Raw genomic sequence first — 22,451 nt, forward strand, 5'->3', positions numbered from 1 at the left:
CGCAAAAGAGAAGTCAACTTTGGCTGACAATAGTGAAATGTAATAATCTGCGAAAATTTGGTGACATGAATTCGGTATATATTATTTGGAACGATATTTGTGTATATACCTATATAAATTAAACATTTATGACCGATAAAGTGCAATTTCGTACGGATATTTGTATGGAGGCTATGTGAAATAATGGACCGATTTCAGCCAGTTTCAATAGGCTTCGATCTTGGGTCGAAAAAATTATATGTACCAAATTTTGCGCACAAGGTTTACATGGACAGCCAGCCAGACGGATGGACGAACATCGTTTTAGATCGAATCAGAAAGTTATTCTGAGTCACAGAAAATCACAGAAGTTCGAATGCATCATTCGGATACGTGGTAAGAAAATAAATGCATTTTTTATGAAAAAAATTTACTTACGGTCGCGAACGTACGAAATTTTGCAAATAAAAAAAAAATTGGGTTAATTGTAACCCAGAAGTTTTTTTTATTTACAAATTAGTGACACCGAACTTAATTAAAATGTATTCTGTCTGACTCCAGTTGACGTTTAATGCAAAGCAATTACAATAAAATGATGTTTTCGGTCGCGAACGTACGATTAAAATATAGATAAGAAACAAAGTAAAAATTAACCGTTAATCGAACTTTTTTTTGTTCTCCTTACACCTTTCTCTTCTTAATTGATTGTAATAGAGTGATTTTGAAGAAAGAGTGCAAACATAATTGGTCAATTCACAAGGTCTCTTATCAGTCATATTGTCATAATGTCCTAATATATCACGACTCGGCAGCTCGGCTTAACCGACTCTTAGGCATTCGGCACAGGTCTCTTCTGGTTGGTTACGATAACACAATAAACATAGCATACAGAGTAGTATTATTTTAGGGCATTATTTGCTTGAAAAACAATAAAAACCATTGTGAAATATTAGGACATTATGACAATATGACATGATAAGAGACCTTGTGAAGTAACCAAATATATTTTTTACATGTAAACTATTAAATATAAAAATGACTTTAGAACTAGCTTAAAAAGAAAATATAAAATTTTCCAGTTTCCAGCCCAAATTTCTCAATTAAAACAGCTGAGATATGCTATGAAACCATTCTATTATAAAAACATAGACTGTTTTTTATAATTATAAAAAATAATAAACGATGATTATCAACATTTTATTTTACGATCCTGGTAGACCATTCAGGGGAAATGCCCATATTTGAATAAATAAAGAGTTGTTACAAATTTTGAACTACTAAACTGATTTTATTTGCAATTAAAAGTATCCGCTTTATTTAAAGAAAATAAACCAACGTTTTTAAAAGGTAAAGACCTAACAATATAATAAAAACTCTCAATAGACAATGCAACATTAAAAATGTAATATCCCCTGATTCTGAACTGAACTTTTGAAACTGAATTCTACGATATAAAATGAAGTTTTGGTGTACTGGCGTTTCATGATGTCATTGCAGAAGTTGTATATTTCGAATTAATTCTTTTGAATGTCCTTAATAAGATTCCAGATATCCCTAACTTAAATGTTATGTTTTAAATAATATGCTAAGTATTGGGAAAAATTGATAACTGAACATTTTGAAATCGATTATTGTTGAGATCGTTTCAGAAGGACATTAAATAAGAAAAGGAATACTCAATAAACTAATTTTTGTAAAAATTCAACAACAAAAAAAATCCTGCTAAATACATAATCTACCTAACTACATAATCTGGTGTAGGATATAATGATACAATTAAAATAAATTCCTCGAATCAATGTATTTATTTACAAAAACATGTGTGTGTAAGTATTCATTCATAAGTGTGTATTTATAAAGGGTGTTTTTTAAGCCCGATAGAAATGAACACAAAAAAAATAAATTTTAATCAAATTTTTATTTTATTCGAAAGATCAATGGCATTAATATTTGAAAATGATTTCGGGCATATGGCCATCGCTGCTTCTGGACGTCCAATTTTGGGCTACTTCTTCGAGCATTGCTGGCCGTATGTCACGAACAATATTGGCCTTCAAGGCGTCAGTTGTTTGCTGGTTTATCAACATAAACAAGTGAATTCACGTGGCCTCACAGGAAATAATCGGGAGTGTCAAATCGCACTATCTTGGAACCCAATTTGGAGCTCTATTTCTCGAAATCAAGTTATCGTCAAATTTTGATTTCAATATGGTACGTAGCGCCATCAATGTCATCTATGTTTTAATTTTTGAAGAAATAAGGTCCGATGATACCACCAGCATGTAAACCGCACCAAACGGTGCATTTTTCTGGATGTAATGGAGCCTGTAGGGTCTGTTGTGGATTGGCGAATCGATGACTGATTTTTAAAGTAAATACAGTTAACCCTTTCATGAGTTATATGGGTCTAAAAAAACACCCTTTATATAAAATTATATATATTTAAAAATAAATACAATACATGTGTATTTACTTAAGGCGTCATCTATCTATACCAAATTATATATTTGTATAAATGTGTGAATTTTAACACAAACACACATAAACATCTTCTAAATTTAAATGTTTATATATAAATAAGGATAAAACCATATGCCAAAATCCTTATAAGTACTAACACATGCTTGTGTATGTATACATATATACTTATGTTCATATACTATTCTATACATATTTATATGTTTAACCCTTAACACTTACTTATGTAAATATGTATGTATATGACATTGTATACCAAATATGTATTTATAAAAATACATTCTAATCATACTTACAATCTTGTGTAATTTTCATTTTGTTGCTGCTTTTGATCAAATTAAATATTTATAATGTAAAGTAGAAATAAACAATTTCTAACAGGAAATATTTAAATCTAGATTATTTACTAAAATGAGAGTTGTTATGTGATTTTAAGACATTTTATCTAACGGATTTGAGTTTAAAAAATTAAAAATTACAAGTATTGAATGAAGTGTTATACATTGAAATGAACATTAGTAGCAGGCTCAAATTTCTTTAGCATTTTAAAAACAGTTTATAAAAATCTTTGGGGAAACAAAAGAGGGCTTATTTGTATACTAATTTGTAGATATTTTATTCAATAATACTGTATAAGAGTGAAAATTTACTTGAAAAATACATAATGTATGTTATAGGTAAGTTACTGAGAGATTCTTTAGGTGAGAGATTCTTCAGTACCCTCTCCGGGTTATATGTGAAGGAACTAAGGTGTATAGACGCCTTTATCAGGGAAAGCGAATTGTTGATAAGACCGGTTACGCAAACTTTACCTCTTAGGTACCCAGCAACCATCCCATGATGGTCTGCGTTTTTCGAATTCTTTGAATTCTTAACCCCTCTCCTCCTTCTCCTTTCTTTCTCTATACTCTACTCTGGCTACCTTCACTATAACTCAATCTATAGATTTCCCCTTTTCTTTAACTTTTATTTCCCTTTTTCTTCTTTTCTGTTTTCATTCTCCTTTCAGGTATCACAAAGGGAACGTTTATTGGACCCAAATAAGCTGAACGAAATTAAGGTTTTGGACGGCTTCCTGATTACCATACCATACTGAGATAAATGTATTTTTGTAAGTTTGTTTGTTCCGCAATCATGCCTAAACTGCTAAACCGATTTTATTGAAATTTAGAACGTCCAGACTTGGGACAGAAAAGGATAAAAAAGGAAAAACCGGTGAAATTGGTATCTTTAGTTCTTAAACAATCAAGTATAAACGACTGAACCGATTTTATATGTCAACAGGCTATATTAATGTGGCCCTTAATAAACGAAAGTTGGATTTTGTCCATTTTCACCCCCCACTTTGGTGAAAATTAGTAAAAAAAATCATCATAAAAAATTTTTAGGTAAATCGGTTGCGGTTAAGACGTGCCGCAGCCCTCTTAAGTTTTGAGATCCATCTACAAGGGGAAAAATGCATTTTTTTTTCAGTTTATGTAACAATTTTGCCATTAAAAAATTACTTTTGCAATTTAATTTAAAAGAACAGAAATGTGTACGTAATTGTAGTTCTAATGAGATATAAAAAACCGAAATTGGTCAAAAAATTTTAAAGTTATTAAAAATTCGCCAGGCCATTAAAGTGTCTCAGGCAACTAGAACCAGAAATGTAGGAACAAAATTAACATATTTTGATAAATATTAAAATAAAAGCTCATTTTTACTTAAAATATGTCCATATTTACTTGTATATGAGTTTCTGTCTTCGTAGGATACCATTAACCTATTCGCAAATATGACCAAAAAAATAAAAAAATTTTAACGGCTGTTTCAAAACTCCATTTTCAAATTTTTAAAAATTTTGTTAAACAAATTTCAGAATTTTTTGATCATCTCATTGGGATTTATTAAGAATATAATAGGGAATAAAAATGTGAAAAATTATGAAAACATCTCTTATAGTTTTTCCGTTCCTGCGATTTAAATTTTGAAATTTTCGAGAAATACTAATTTTTTGACCATATTTTGGCGAATGAGCTCTATTTCCTCACTGTTATGAATTTTAAGTAAAATTTGTTCAGAATATTATAGTCTAGGTAACTTTAAGTACAGTCTGAAAGTTTTACTGTATATGTATATTCTTAGCAGATTTAAAATTTATTCATTTAAAATACATAATGTTTTTTGGCTTACCTACGCAACTTTGACTAGGATTTTAACTATTGGCGCCGTTTGCCGCCGATCTACTTTTAACATAGAATTAAAGTTTAACTTATTATCTAAAATATATATCAAAATTAGCTGCCTTTTGCTGCCTATAATCAAATGGAATGCAAAAAGGTTTAGCAACTCAGAAATTTAAAAAAAAAATTATCAACTTTTTTTGATTTTAGTTGCTTTTCATTGCTTTTTTTTTGCTATGATAGCTTATACAAAATTTATAATTATGTATAAAGTAAATTTAGTTCTTAACAAAACGGTGTTTTAATCTTTTTTTATCGGATGAAAATTGTAAAATTTATTCAACTTTTCATTAACATTCGCATATGCGATGAGGGAGAAAATTTATTTGTAAATTTTTAATTTACAAAATAAATTTTGTTGAAATTTTTTCGAAAAAGTTTAATAACTTTTGCAAATATAAACCGATTTTAACAAGTGATGTCTCATTCTTGTCTATATAAAATAATCTTTAAAAAAAATTCAAATTATTCGATTAATTTTAAACGTGTGATCGAATTATTCGAACAAGTTAAAATCTCTTATTCGAATTATTCGTTTTATTCGAAAAAGAGAAAAATCGAATAATTTGAATGCCATAATATATAGATAGGACCAAAAAGGGAAAAACGAGAAAAATTTATACCTTTTGTTCTTAAACAGTGATTGTTTGTTCTAAAACGAAAATATTTTTAATTTAGGTCTCTTTAATCTCAAAAATATCTATTAAAAAATACCTTTTTGAAAGTCGAACTTCAAGGGGGTAAAAGCGATTAAAACGGGGAATTTTGTGTTTATTTTTAATAAATGATCTGCAGACTTAAAATTTTAAATGTCGATATCTTAAGAGTAACACAAACTTATAAACAACATGTATTTGGGATATTCTAACTAAAGGGGTAAAAACTAGTAAAGATTAAGAGTTTTAGGACAAAGAAATTTGTATTTTATTTTTTTTAGCTTTTACAATCACAAAAATGTAATTTTGAGTAGTAATATCTTTATAAAACGACCCTTAAAGGGTCATAACGGATCCAAACGGGATTTTCGTATATCACATACAGACATATAGAAAATATTGCTAAGCTTGATAAATACTATTGTAACTATGCACCATCAATTTCAATGGTAAAAATTTCGTTGTGGCCGTAAAAGCACGAAAGATGCCGAACGTTCTGGACGCCCAGTTGAGGTTTATACACTTGAATCAATTGAAAAAAATCACGATATAGTCTTGGCCGATGGGAGATAAATAGTTCGAGAGATTGTGAAAACCAGAGGCATCTCACATGACTCAATTTCTTCTTTCCAAAACAGAAGGAATGACTCGGAGGAACAATTACCTCGACAAATTTTATTTTTTGAAGAGTTAAAAAAATTGGAGAATGGTTGGACAAATTGGAAGATTTTTGAAAAATAAAATAATGTTTTATCGAAAACTCTGTGTTTCATTCAAAATGTCACGAACTTTTTGATTCATCCAGGTAGTTTTCTGAATTAAAAAAAATTTTATATATTAGGAAAATAATTTTTCTGAATTCGACATTTAATACTAATAATACGGGTCATCAGTTACATATCAGAGAATAAAAATCTCAATATCTATATAATTGTACAATTTTTTTTTCGAATTATGTATCAAAAATGTCTTATTATATTTCAAATTTATTATGCAGTAACTTTAGTCCAGATATGTAAGATATGAATAAGTGTAATTGAAACACTTGAAATTTTGTAAAAACCGTGAATGTTAAACATGTCAACAATGCTTTGCCAATAAAAAGGCAACACTACTGAAAATTTTCAAATAACTTTTTTTTATTCCTAATTTTAGCCCTTATTTATAACTAGTCCATTTCATATCTTCTTACAAATTTACAAAAATTATGACGTATTTAAACATTTTTTTCAAAATCAACATAATTACAGTTCAGCTCATCTGTGTTGAAGGTTGGTAAATGATAATATATTTTGAGGACTCTCGGAAACTGAACAATCTTTTAAAATTATGAAAACACAAAAAAACCATCAATTGTAAATCATACACTTGTTTGTTTGTTTGTAGTGCAATTTTTTTGTGCACAGTATGCAAATTCGATATAAAATTAAATTCAAATTAAAACAATAACAACAACAACAACGACAAATGTGAATACAAAATAGTTATTGTCTGATTAAAAACACTTACTTTAATGTTTAGACAATAATAACAAGTGTCATTAGTGTCCATTATCGCATTTTCAATTTAAAAAAAAAATTAAAAATCGTTGCAAAAAAATTACAATAACAATGTAAAAAGAAATGACAACAGCAACTATAATAACTAGAACTAGAAGTACAACAACGACATTAACACAGACATCAAACACAATGAAGCCCACAAAATGTCATAGAATCATTATAGTTGAGAGAATCCTTTTATACTCGTATATATTCCTTAAAGCGCTAGCTTTTTTTTTTTGCCACTCATCTGTTCAATGTTAAAGAAGACATTCAAAGAACATCATCGACGCACTCACATATACACTAGGGTGGCCATTATTTTTAAGTATTTGGATATCCATCATCTAAAAATCTAATGCTGAAAATTTCAGCAAAGTCGGTTTAGAGGTTGCATATTTGTATACCCTTCGCAGGGTATATGTATATAAGTTTGTCATTCCGTTTGTAATTTCTACATTTTTCATTTGCGACCCCACAAAGTATATATATTCTGGATCGTTATAGATAGCGAGGAATTCTTCCGGCTCGGTTGCTATTTGAAATCGACAAAATCGGCCCACAAATGGCTGAGATATAAGGAAAAACCCGGGAAAACCTCGATTTTTGGCCTATTATTAATCTATATCTGGATTACTAAGTCATTAATATAGACAATATGGATATCTAATGATAGATATTTTAAAGTCCATTGCAACGATCAAAATCGGTAAAAATATTTTTAACTCGATTTTTTTTTTCATCAACAACTTTTTTTTGTCATAAATTATTGTTCCAAAAAAAAAAATTTTTCAAAATAAAAAAAAAAACAAAAAAATTATTTGGAAAAAACATTTTTAAAAAAAATTAAAAAACTATTTCGTAAACAAAAAAATTAAAAAAAAAAATTTTTAATTTTGTATACCTAAAAATATTTAGAAAAAAAAATATTTTTACGTATATAGCTCTCTTACTTAGCCCAAATAATTTTTGATAGTTCTATTTTGTATAATATATAGGGTATTCGAATTATTCGACTTTTCTCTTGTTCGAATAAAACGAATAATTCGAATAAGGGATTTTAACTTGTTCGAGCAATTCGATCACACGTTTAAAATTAATCGAATAATTTAAATTTTTTAAAAAAAAGTAAAGAATGAAGTTTGAAAAAACCGACATTTTTTAATATTTTATTGTTAAAGAAAAACAAAAAATAACGTTAATGTTAACAATTCAGGTATTGATAATGTTAAAAAACATTCGAAAACAAAGTAATAAATAGACTAGCAAACACTTTAGTTTCCGTTTTGGATCTATGCTTTAAAAAATTTGAGCTAGTTAGACATGATCCTGAATTCAAACACAATATAAATGTATTAAGAACTTTGTTATGTCGTTCATTAATTCGGGTTTTAAATTGAGTAACTAATTCTTTAGTAAATTAATTATTCACTATTTTTAAATTATTTATAACAAATTGTATTATACATCAAGCTGTGAACGTGGCTAATTTGAAGTCAGGCAGTGCATGATTGACGCATTTACAAATACGCAAAAAGTTTATTACCATGTTAGACAAAGATGTTCCACGATGTTTAACATCATGTATAAGACGAACTCCTTGATTTTCTTGCAACAAAACGTTAGTTTGCAATATTTGTGTTTATCATTCGATTTATTAAATTAAACACTTACGTACGCGGTTAATAACATCACTTATATACATATATTTTAAGATCATGGCCTTCATCTATTTCAATGTAATCATTATTAATGTCATCCTCAATATCACTTTCGACGACCGTTTCAAAATCACATTCTCCATCACATTCAACTCCACTTTAATCTAAGTTAATATTTTGATTATTAATTGCGATTCTTCTAATATTTCGCCAGCTAAATAACAAATATTTTATTTCGTACCTTTTATTTTCATTGGTTCAAGTCCTAAGTTAAAAATTTTGAAAGATTTGTTTTTAGAATTGTAAATTCTTGCAGTAATATTTATATATTTATAGAAGGAGAAATCGCAACACTCATCTACAGTGATCGAAAGTCCCCTTGTCTTTAGTTATTTGTCGAATTTCAGAAACAATAAAATATTTTTTTAATTATTATTACTTATTTAAATTTGAAATTATGAAAAATTTTAAGCTATTTAATAAATTTAAATATATATGAACATTTATTCGATTTATTCAATTATTCTACATAATATTGTTTGAATTATTCGTTATTCGAAAATGGCCATTTTTAAATTGTTCGAATAATTATTCGTAAGAAATTATTTGATTAATCGAACGATCATTAGTCGCATGAATACCATAATAATATATTAGACATTTATAGAAAAGTTTCAACGGCAGCTTAGCGGTAATGTTAGCCAATCTTGAACAATATATATTAACCGTTTTGAATAAAAAAAAACTTAAAAAAAAAATCAAAACATTTACATCCTGGCCATTGATGTCGAAAGCTTGCTTGTTTACAATTGTGTAGTTTTAAATTTCTAGGGCATTATTGCACCGTTTATGTATATCGGGGGTCAAAATTGTTCACAATTAATAATGTAAAACTAAATAAGAAATTACCGAAAAACTAGTCCATGTTAATCAAAATTCATACAGTAAAAGAGTTAATTTTTTTAACACTCGTTATAAATTCTAACATATTACTAAAAAATAGTTGTGGAATTTAATTTTTTCATAATCAAATAATTTTACAATATCTATAGTCTAATTTACATGAATTCGAAACAGTATGTTTGACTTAGGGTTAACATGGGTCAAAGAGTAGAAAAGTATCACATTTTTATAATAGTCACTCTTTAATAGAAAACAAAAATTTATATTTACAAACAAATTTTATTTGTTTTATATTTTTAATAATTTTTTAAACACAGTTCTAACTTTGTTGTATATAAAAGTTTTGACCCCAGATAAAAGATTTAACCAATCTTAGAAATTAAAATTTTGCAACATCAATACATAACTGAAATTACTGATATAATCGTAAATACCGTTAGCGATATTCTAGAAATAATTTGAATTATAAAAATGCTAATTTTTAATTTCAATAACTAACTGGTTTATTAAAACACCTTTATCAAGGACCAGCCTAATATACACGCATTTAAGAATTAATACACAGTTATTTATGTAAGTGTTAAAGTAAAATGATATAATTATATCCATACATACATTTATGTATGTATATTAGGGTGGGTCAATTTGTTCGGGCGTGAAAAAACGTGACAGGCGTATAGCAAAATCGGAATCTACACAAAATTCTAAGAAAATTACCAAGTGTGGGTCTAAAATCAAAACCTAGCTCCCGCTGAGAGACTTCAAAATACACGATTAAGAAATTTCACTGCCCAACAAATTGAGACTTTTTGATTGGAACAGAAAGGGCATGTTGAGTAGATCATTTTTGTAGAATAAACTTATAATACAGCTGGTCTGATTTTTGTTTACAGTTGGTCAAAGTTTTGCAAAAATTGTTGTAAGTTAATGCCTGAGAGAATTCTTATTGTCAGAGTTGTATTGTGGGATTATATGGGGATCATTTTAGTGGTCAATTTGACCTTTATTTCGAGAAAATCAAAAAAATCCTTTAACAAGTAAGAGAGCTATATTCGGCTGTGCCCAATCTTATATACCCTTCACCAAATTATACTTCAAAATAAAAATTTTAAATATTTTTAGGTAAACAAAATTTATTTTTTTTTTCAAAAATTGTTTTTTTCATTTTTTGAAAAAAAAATGTCTGGTTTAAAATTATTTTTTTCCGATTTTGACCCATTGTAGGTTCGCAATTATATACGTCATTCCAAAGGTCTTTGAAATATCTATCATTAGATATCCATATTGTCTGTATTAATGGCTTAGTAATCCAGATATAGGTAAAAAATAGGCAAAAAAGGTTGTCGAGGTTGTCCTGGTTTTTTTTCTCATATCTCAGCTATTTGTGGACAGATTTGACAGAATTATTGAAGATTTCTGGGGTCTTCAGAAAATTGATTTCAACAGACAGACGGACATGGCTTAATCGACTCCGCTATCTATAAGGATCCTATCTATAAGGAAATTACAAACGGAATGACAAACTTATATATACCCTTCTCACAAAGGTGAAGGGTATAAAAAAGAACGTTTAAGTATTAAAATATTCTACGAAAATATTTGCCTTAAAATTTCAGTGGGGGTCACCAAAGATATCAAAGTTGTAAATAAAGCTCTTTGCGATGCATTTACAATGGGAAAAAATGCAATATTTTCAGTTTTTGTAAAAATTTTGCCATTAAAAAATTACTTTTGCAATTTAATTTAAAATAATAAAATTTTTTTTCTGTTTCTATTATTTTAAATTAAATTGCAAAAGACATTTTTTTAATGGCAACATTTTTACAAAAACTGAAAGAAACAAAATTTTGTTAACCATCTCAGCTATTTTTCGCTAAGAATGACAGTTTTTAAAATGGTTTATAACCAGTTCTCGTTGTTCTAGCGATGTGCGCGGACCCATTTGATTTATTTTTTGAACAGCCATTTAAAATAGCAAAATTTACTGAAATTTAAACCAAGACACATCTAGACGTAGAAAAACAACAAAACATAAGAGTTATGTTACATAGATCGCATCGTAAATTATTTTTTTATTATTAATTTATTAAACAGTAATTGTTTCAACAAATGAAAATCTTTTGTTAAACTAGAAGTATTTTTTTTTTATATAATACTAGCTAAATCCCGTACCGTAAAGATTTACAATATATTTACCCCTATTTTCTCAATCTCTGGTTATTTTTTATCGTGACGATAAACTGACAGTTCTCATACAGAAAAAAAATGTTAATTGGAGGTTTATCGTTACGAAAAACTATAACCAGATATTGAGAAAATGGTCTATCTGAAATTAGCTTCATGTGAAAAACATGGATTTTCTAGATTTAGTCCGCAAACTTGCAAATACTGACGTTGAGCTTTATCAATTATCATTGCAAATACTAAGCAAATAGGAAACTACAATCGAATAAAATCAAATGGCATTTCCGAAGTTATAATTCCGTCGCTCCGATTAGAGGTCGCTCCGATTAGATTGTTCATTAATTGTCTTATTGTAAGTCGAGTGTCATTACAAATACACTAACAATCATAAAAACAAATACACATTGACTTTTATATATATAGATAAGGGGGTCAAATGTATACAAATTTTAACATTTACTTAATATTGTTGGTAGTCCGCGCACTTCTGTACTAAAAATTAATATTGATAGCTGCTATAGCTTTCCCTATATATAATTTGTCATTATATCTATGGAAGGTGCCACGCCCACTTTTGCTAGTTTGCCCATTTTTGCCTAAATGTGTAATTCATACAAAGTTTCATTGCTTTACATATCAAAATTATACACATAGATATGATTTTTGGTATTTAGTTTGTATGGGATATGCCACGCCCACTATTGATAGTCCGCCCATTCTTGTCCTAACTATTAATATTGATGATAGAATAACCGTGCAAAATGATGGACTCGATCTCTTATTATATCCCATATAATAGATTTTTTAATTATCATCATATTTTTTATATTTGATGTATTCGTCTGATATGCCAACTAACAATCGCACTCATACATCAACATTTGCTGATGATACTGCTATTCTAAGCATTCATGAAAACCCTCAAGAAGCGTCTCGTTACTTACAAAACCACATATTTGAATTAGAAAAATGGTTAAAACAATGGAAAATTAAAGTCAACGAGCAAAAATGTACACACATTACATTTACATTGCGTAGAGAATCATGCCCCCCTATTCATATCAATAACCAAACAATAATTCAACAATCGGAAGTGAAATACCTCGGAATACATCTCGATCGTCGCCTTACATGGAAAAGTCATATAGATGCCAAGTTGACTCAAATGAAATTGAAATCAATTCAAATTAATTGGCTTATTGGCAGAAACTCCACGCTTAGTTTAGATTGTAAACTTCTACTTTATAACATGATCATAAAACCGATATGGTGTTATGGCATACATTTATGGGGCACGGAATCAGCGTCAAATGTAGAAAAGATCCAAAGACGCCAAAACAAGTTTCTAAGAATGATCACAGTTGCCCCCTGGTATATCAAAAACGCGAATATACACAAAGATCTAAACGTGACCATTGTAAAAACTGAAATCTCGAAAAACGTACAAAAATATTTTAAAAAAACTTGAAATTCACCCAAACCCGCTGGCCCGCAACATATTAGATAACCGTGGCCACACTCGATTAAGAAGGAGGGACACAGCAGACCTAATCTAGAAGGAAGAATGCCAATTTAACCAAAACAACCATGAACACAAAATTTTTTCGTCCGGCACTGGCTGGACTAATTAAATAATAATATTAGATATAAGATTTGAACCACTTATTGTTAGTTCATTAAATAATGAAGATACAATAAATAAATGATGAAAAAAAAAAAAAAAATATGGGAGGTGCCACGCCCTCTGTGGCTTCTACTCCCATTTTGGACTCAAATATTTATACAAACGGTGGTATTGCTCATGCAAAATTTGAGGACTATAGCTTTTATTGTTTCCAAAATATATGATATTTAAAATTAACTTTGTATGGGAGGTACCACGCCCACTTGAAAATTCAAAACAAAAAGTATCCTATTGTTCCTTCCAGATATAGAGAAACATACAGTCAAAATTTCAAGCAAATCTGGTTAGCCGGTTAGACGTCTATACTCTTCAAACCAATAAATATACATACATATATACATATAAACACACATTCACTTTTATATATGTATATAGATTAATTTCCTTTTTTTTAATCCCGTAAGGTTTGTAATTATTGAGTCTGAAATTGGTTATATATAGTTAACAACAGATCGGGAAGAAAATATGTTACGAAAAAATCAAATAAAATTCGAACTTGATTGACTTTCGAAAACCCGTAAGAACTATTTCTGTGAATTTATATGTCGCTTATGGCGAATTAATTTAAATTAATGATTTTAAATAATTCAATTTTAAAATTTTAAATTTTTGTGAAAAATTACATGAAAATTTCTGATACAGCGTTGAAAGTGCCTTTCAAATACTTTTCACATGATACCAATATTTCATAAGTTTCCTTTGCGAGAAATATGAAAAAAATCTTGGATCCAGCTCACCAAAGACTCAACGTAGGACAAACATTTTGAGAAATAGTCTCCTCAAACAAATTAAGTTTCATTTCAGTTGAAAACATCAACACCTTATTTGTCCTCCATACAAATGGGTCTCTCCTAATGCATATATATTCGCTTCTGTTTGTATATATACAAACAGACACGCACACACAATAATAATATGTACACACTCACATATATTTCGACTTGTGTTATAAAATCAATGTTTTTTTTGTAACTTTTACAATGCTTATTGGGAGGCCAAGAGCTATTTTTCTATGACGTACGAGTCTAAACGTAGTGACCCAGTCAGTACTGACTAGAACGACCTTACAAATAATTTTGTTTTGTTTTTGTCCCTTAAAAGGGTTTCCCAATAAGGGCATAACAATTAGGTATTGAATTAAAAAACAATATAATTGTAATCACAAAATTATGGTTCAATCACACCTCTGCTCAGTGTGAAATTTTGAACTAAAGCGGGATTTAACTTATATGGGCTAAGTCAAGCCATATTTTTCATTACTCTATTCAAACTTAGATCCCAAAATTTGCTATCGCTGCGAAACACGGATTTGAGAATATTATTATTTACCGATCGTTTTGATCTTATATACTATCAGTTTACTTTAGTTAATGTTAGGGCAAAACAGCCAATATCCATTGAAATATATAGTAAATAACACTAATGTCTCAAATCAGAAACTAAAAGTTAATCGATCTAAACAATAAAAAAATGTAATGATATCTTCAATTGGGGACTATTGATGGCGTTAAATAGTTAAGTTTTTGCCGAAAGTTATTAATCTTTGAAGAGTTGTAATCTTGCATTTTCTTTTAATTTTGTTTATTAAACCATGATAAATGAAATAGAAATGGAAACCAACAAAAATCTCACCCCAATTCAAGCAAAACAAAAATTATCCATTAACCCATCATGTCCTAAGAAATTTCCGAGAGAGTTTATCTTACACGAAGACTACAACTAAATAAAAACCCATCTTTATAATGAATATTATTTTAATAGTAATAAAATTTTAGGATTTAAAGGCGTTTAATAGTAGAACATCCCACAAATATTTTTCAAAGAATTTAAATAGAGATTTAAATAAAAAAATTAAATTTTAGACACTTAAATTTTTAGTTTCTCAATTTTTTTACAAAAAACCAAACTTGTATACCAGTTTTTATGTAAAATCGGCAACATTGACAAAATCGTCATAATCGGAAATTTGATATGAAAAATCAGCAAAAAAAAAAATTAATTCCACATGCGGATTCTGACGGAATAGGTGTCTTCCTCAGTATGTCATGAGGAAGACAATGGTCGTCGAACTGTAGACCCAGACTAATAGCATGCGTTTCTATGATGCACTATCCTATAATAAATGATACCATTAGCCTAATCTCGAATTGGATTTCTACCCAAATTCTCAATTATTATATCCTTAGTAGAAAACCCTTTTGTGCAAACTAATATTAGTTTTGATTTGTAGTTTGATTAATGGTTTTTAATTCGAATGTGCAATGAATTTTCAAATTTATTCAAACAAAATATTTACGAATTAAAATGGTAAAATTCAGGTCACAAGCTCTTTGGGTCCAAATTTTGAACCTAAAAAAGAATAAAAGAAAAAAAATGTTTTAAAAAAACTGGGTAACAAATTTTTTTTTTAAAACAAAACCGGTTTTAATAGTTCCATTATACCCTCAAATTTCCGAGATATGGGCAAAAGTATATTTTTCTGGAGCCGCAAATTGAAACATTTAAAACTCAGTCAATATTTAACCGATTTTAAAATTTCAAACGACATTAAAAAGGTACGAATCCAATTATATACACATTCACTATTCTATTAATATAAATATGTAGAGATTTTTCAATAATATAAAAATTTTTGATTTTTTTTTAAACTTTATCAACTATTACGAGTGTTTTTTTTTTCAGATATTCATTTTGGACAACAGTAATCTTAAAGCTAGTGTCCTTTTGAGTATATATTGATTTCGAGAAATGGACCTGTCAATTGGCATTCAGAAACAGCCGCCATATCCCCGAAATTATTTTCAAATGTCAATGCCATGTATTGATCATTCGAATAAAATCATTATTTTGATTATAATTTACATTTTTGTTGTAATTTTTACAATTTCAAGTTTTAATAGGTTTCAAAAAACACCTTTTCAAAATACTAAAATACAATTAAATTTCTGATTCTAAATTTAAATTGTCGTGGGTGTATAAAGGCCGAATCAACTTGATTAACAAGGCTTGAAAAAATACACACAATTTGGATATCCGTCGATCGATAGTTGAAATAAGTTTAAATAGTTGAGTGTCATACATACATACATTTAAGTAAATAAATACTTATGTATTCGTATGTATGTATGTGACATTTTTTATTATTAAAAGTTTTTGTGCCATAATTCCATTGTATTCGAACAAATAATAGCTGTCACTCTGACACACAGACATAAATAAATATTTATTAAACATGTTGAGAGCACTGTTGGATTCATTATTATCTCTCTCCTGTATTTATTTCAATTATATTGTATTTATTTATGTTCATTTGTAGATAAATAAATACATACATATTCAAACAATGCGTAATACTGTCCAAATCTAATAAAATGATAAAGACTTTTAAAAAAATGGAATTTTTCATCTGTGAATAGTTTTGCCCCATTTTGAAAAAATTTGTCAAATAATTTTTGGACAACTACTGATATTAGTTCGTTATATCCACCGCCAAAAATATTGTGAGTATATTGATTTTGTCATTCTGTTTGTAACATATCGAAATATTGGTCATAGAACCAAAAAGTATACATATATATTCTGGGTCCTTATAAAATTCTAAAACGATCTAGAAATTTTTGTTCGTCTGTCCGTCGCATGTTGGGTTGAATCATGGTCAAAGTGGAGCTTAATTGATTTTTTAGAATTAATATTTATTTATGAAATTTGGTACCGTTTAAAAGTAGACAAAATTCTACATCACTAATAGCTAAAATCGTTATTCTAGGTTGCATACTTTTTCTGCAGTATACTGTCAAAGTGGATAAATATTTCGTAGTTTTAGATAAAGTAATACAAATTTAAATTAAACACAATTAAAATATTTTTTTTTTATTTAAAACATTTTAAAATTTTATAACTATTGTTGAATTTGAAAAATTACGAAAAAATAAAAAAAAATTTAACTTTTTTTAATAACTTAAACAATTTCTTAGATTATTTTTTAAAATTTTGAAATCGGTTTTAAAATGTCTGAGTTAGAGGTATTGAAGTACGACCTACCCTAAAACTGTTTTTTCAAAATAACTCAAAATTTTGAGGGTGTTCAAAATCTTTGAAAACGGTTTTAGCATGTCCTCACCTAGGCATACAATCTCCTTTTCAAGTTCTGACAAAAAGTGTTATTTTGAAGCAGTGTTATTATCCTATTTTATTTATTAAAATCAACAATAACACATTAATTTTAATTGTGTAAAATCTGGAGAACTATTACTGTGAAAGTCTTCGAACTTTATACAGGAGTAAATAGTTATTTTCGAATATCTGGAGAACTATAATTGGGGAAGTCTTAAAATTTTGCCCTAATATCACCCTTACTATAGTAAGGAGTAGTACCATGGAGTAATTTCAATATTAATCCTCTGGGGTGGACCATGGAGTAGTTTAAAAACTAATCCTCTGGGGTGGTCCATGGAATAGTACCATGGAGTAGTTTAAAAACTAATCATCTGGGGTGGTCCGTGTAGTAGTAATACGGAGTAGTTTAAAAACTAATCCTCTGGGGTGGTCCATGGATTAGTTTTAAAACTACTCCGCTGGGTTTTATGGTCCAGCCCTAGGACATCGTAATGTTAAAAAGACCATGTTTTTCCAATACATTTGGGTTACCTTTTGGACTAGTCCTAGTCCCTTATGGGCGCGTGTATGGACTAGTCGTATTATTTGCAGGGTATTCTACATTTTTTGGGTGAAAATGTTATTGTGTTGGTGGGCGTGACATCTCTCATACAAAGTAAATAGTTAATTTCGAATATCTGGAGTACTATAATTGTAAAGTATTTAAACTTTGTATGAATCAAATTCTTGTCACTATACGGAGATTGGCTGAAAATGGGCGAGACTGATTTTTTTAAAGTAAATAGTTATTTTCAAATATCTGGAGTACTATAATTGTGAAATTCTTCAAACTTTATATGAATCAATTTCATATCACGACATGAAGTTTAACCAAATTGGGAAGAATGGGAACAAGGTTTAAGTCACCTACCACACAAAGGAAAATAAATATTTTCAGAACTATAATTGCGAGATTCCTCAAACTTGTCCGATAGCTCACTTATCATTTTACATTTTTAGCTAAAATGGTCTAGATCGGAACAGTGGGTGTGAAACTTTCCATTCAAAGTACATAGTAAATTTTGAATATCTGGATAATTAAAATTGCGAGATTCTTCAAACTTTGTCTGAAAATTTATTTTTTATAATTTTACCTACTTTGTTTCACCTCATTAAAAAAAAATAGTTTATAAAATCTTTAAAATTTTTTTATTTTACTACGTAGGAGTAACGAAGCGCAGCGGGTTATTTAATAAAGTTTACCTATTTCAGTCCATAATTTTAAATTTATATTTTTAATCGCTTTTATCAGCTTTTTTATTATTATTTGAAGTAATAAATTCGACAAACTCAGTCCATTTCAATGGACCAACAACTCACCTTTAACTAAAGGTACAAGCATCCTAGAGCGAGTAGTGTGACATTTATTTTTCATGAAAGTTAAATAATGTTTACTAATGAGTTTATTGAAACTCATAGAAGTTAATGCACTAATTACCTATGTAATTAATGAAAAAGTTTTTTTTTTTTAACGGGACAAATAGCGTCCCGTTCAGAGTATCGCCGGGACACGGGACATTCGACTCTAAAACTGGTTTGTCCCGTCGAAAACGGGACGGTTGGCAAGTCTACCTATAAATACAGATGAAGCGACATGTTTTTTCTTTCGGTTTTGTGTCATTATGTAACACTGAGTATTGCGAGCGTTGAAAGCCACCCTATTTGCACGACCCCATTCAGAGATTGTCACATGGTCCCGATTAAGGGAATCATTCATGTTTTGCCACATAGCTCCTCTAGAAGGTCCACATCCGGAAAATAGATTACTCTTAAACAAAAATATGGAGGAATATATTTCTGTAATGGTTTGGAAAAACTAGGTAACTCCATTTTTTGAAAGCACGAGAAAAACACATTTAAAGTTTTAAACATATTTCACTAATTATTTAATATGAATTTATGTTATTATGCATTAAACAAAACATAATTTTAAATAATGTTGAAGATTTCTGGTTCCATTGAACTCATTTCTGGACATTAGAACCAAAAATCGATGTCAGTACTTTGTTTTTTTTTTTGAAAAATGGAGTTACCTAGTTTTTACAAAAAAAAAAAATATTTTTTTTAATTAATTTTTTATTTTACGGAATTAAAGCAACTTTAGTAATCATTTGTGGTAAAACATTGATTATTTGACTCAGTGCGTTAATTTGTCCGCTTTTTATCCAGTTTTTTCAGAAAATATTTTTTCCTTTTATTCTTATATACTAGGGTATTCGAATTATTCGATTTTTTTCTTGTTCGAATAAAACGAATAAGAGATTTTCATTTGTTCGAATAATTCGATCACACGTTTAAAATTAATCGAATTATTCGAATAATTTAATTTTTTTTTTTTAAAAGTAAAGAATGAAGTCTTGATGTCGGTTTTTTAATATTTTAGTGTTAAAGAAAAACAAAAAATAAACTTAAAGTTAAAGTTAACAATTCAATTATTGATAATGTTAAAAAACATTCTAAACAAAGTCCATCATTAAATTTTCAACAGAAATATTCTGATCAGATTAACACCCGAACAATGTACAAAACAATTGACTAGCAAACCCATTAGTTTCCGTTTTGGAGCTATGCTTTAAAAAATTTCAGCTAGTTGGACATGATCCTGAATTCAAATACAATATAAACGTATTAAGAACTTTTTTATGTCGTTCATTAATTCGGTTTTTAAATTGAGTAACTAATTCCTTAGTAAATTGATTATTCACTATTTCTAAATTATTTATAACAAATTGTATTATACATCAAGCTCAGTGGGGGATCTGAAAAAAAGTGGAAATAAATCTGTATATATAAGTGTAAAATTTCATTAAAAACTATTCATAAACAAAACTTTTATTGCATTTTAAAAATTAAAATTTTCCAAAAAAAATCAGCTATAATATTTTATTCCCATATTTTTGAAAAAAGACTTCTATAATTCTTAAAAATTTTGTACATTTTTGAAAAGAGGACATAATTTCCTACACGCTGATATATAATATGTATATCTTTTCTTTTCCCGTAGCATAATTAATGGCTTTCAAATACATAACGCGCAGTAATTAGCTTTATCTTGTAGTTTTCTCCGATGCATCGCGATGTTTGGTAATGCAGTCGCCGGTTATGCAGTGCACTAAAATATATTACAAAACGGCAAGATTCTATAAATTTTCAGTTTGTTGTTGATTTGAAATCCATTAATTAGACTACGGGAAAAGAAAAGATATACATATTATATATCAGCGTGTAGGAAATTATGTCCTATTTTCAAAAATGTACAAAATTTTTAAGAATTAAAAAAATTATAGAAGACTTTTTTCAAAAATATGGGAATAAAATATTATAGCTGATTTTTTTGAAAAATTTTAATTTTTAAAATGCAATGAAATTTTCCACTTATATAGAAACTTTCGATCCAAATTCAAAACTGAAAAAGATATTCGTGGATTGTTAATGACAATCCCACAATTCCCAAAAAAACTTTCCAAAAATCCAAAAATTGGGATTTTTTAGATTTTTTGATTTATTGAAGGCACCAAGCTCGGGGCTATGAAATCCCTTTGCACAATATTGAAGAACATATTGGGACATTTCACGAAATGTTGTCTTTCAGAAAAATATAAATACACTATTAATCTTTTTCTTATTTTCTGTATAATTTAAAATTAATCTAAGTACTTTTTTCGAAAAAAAAAAATGGCGAAAAAACGACTTTTTTATTTTTTTTTAAGTTTGAATGCACATAACTTTTGACTCAGTAAATGTTTTTAAACAATTATTTCATACTATTATTAATACATGTCTTGTTAATTCAATTTTAATATATTTCAAGACAATCGGGAAAGAATTGGATCCGTTATTAGCAAAAAACCAGACCAAGGTAGGTAAATAAAATAAAATTTTACTTTTCAAATGCGAATAACTCGTAAACTATAAGAGATAATATATGGCTAAAGCAATGTTTTTTGTAGATCTCGTCTAGTAGATTCCATATATATCTAAATATTTCAAATCGGATCCCGAACAAAAATTTGGCATCATTTTTAATTTTTGATATACCCGAGGTGCCCCACTTTGGGGCATTGTGGCTCGTCCCAAATTCAAAACTTAAACTTATCAATCTTTTTTAAAATCGGGCAATTCGTTTAGAAGTTACAGATTTATTTCCACTTTTTTCAGATCTCCCACTGTGCAACGTTGTCGAATCTTTACTTAAGAAAGTGGTCTTGGGGAATTACACAATAAAGGGAATCTGTCCAAAGTTTGATATCATTGTCAGTGAACGTGACTAATTTGAAGTCAGGCAGTGCATGATTGACGCATTTACAAATACGCAAACAGTTTATAACCATGTTAGACAAATATTTCGTCAGCTAAATAACAAATATTTTATTCAGTACCTTTTATTTTCATTGGCCTTGACTAAGTTAAAAATTTTGAAAGATTTGTTTTGAGAATAGTAACTTCTTGCAGTAATATTTATAGAAGGAGCTATCGGAACACTCAACTACAGTGATCGAAAGTCCCTTTGTCTTTATTTTTAAGAAAATATGGAGTTACCTTGTTTTTTTTCAAAAAATGCATGGAGTTAGCAAATTTTTACATGAAAATAACTTTTTAATGGGAAACTATGATAGTAAATGAAATGTAGGTTCTATTTTTGGTGTTTTCTCAATTTTCTTAAAAAGTGGAGTTACCTAGTTTTTCCAAACCACCACAGATTTTATCATTTCGTTTTTAATACATCGCGAATCCAAAACAAGTAAGAAAGTATGGTCGGTCAAGCCCAACCATATAATACCCTACACTAAGTAAAAGAGCAAAAAAAAATTTTCTTTTAAAATTTAAATAATTTATATTTTTGAGTGATTTTCGGAAGTGGGCCTTATATGAGGGCTATGACCAATTATGGACCGATCATCATGAAATTAGGTCGTGTGATTTATGTCTATATTAAAGTTAACTATGTTGTATTTTGTGTGTATACCAACATTTTTAAGCGATTT

This window comes from Calliphora vicina, chromosome 3, assembly GCF_958450345.1.
Source record: "Calliphora vicina chromosome 3, idCalVici1.1, whole genome shotgun sequence".
NCBI lineage: Eukaryota > Metazoa > Arthropoda > Insecta > Diptera > Calliphoridae > Calliphora > Calliphora vicina.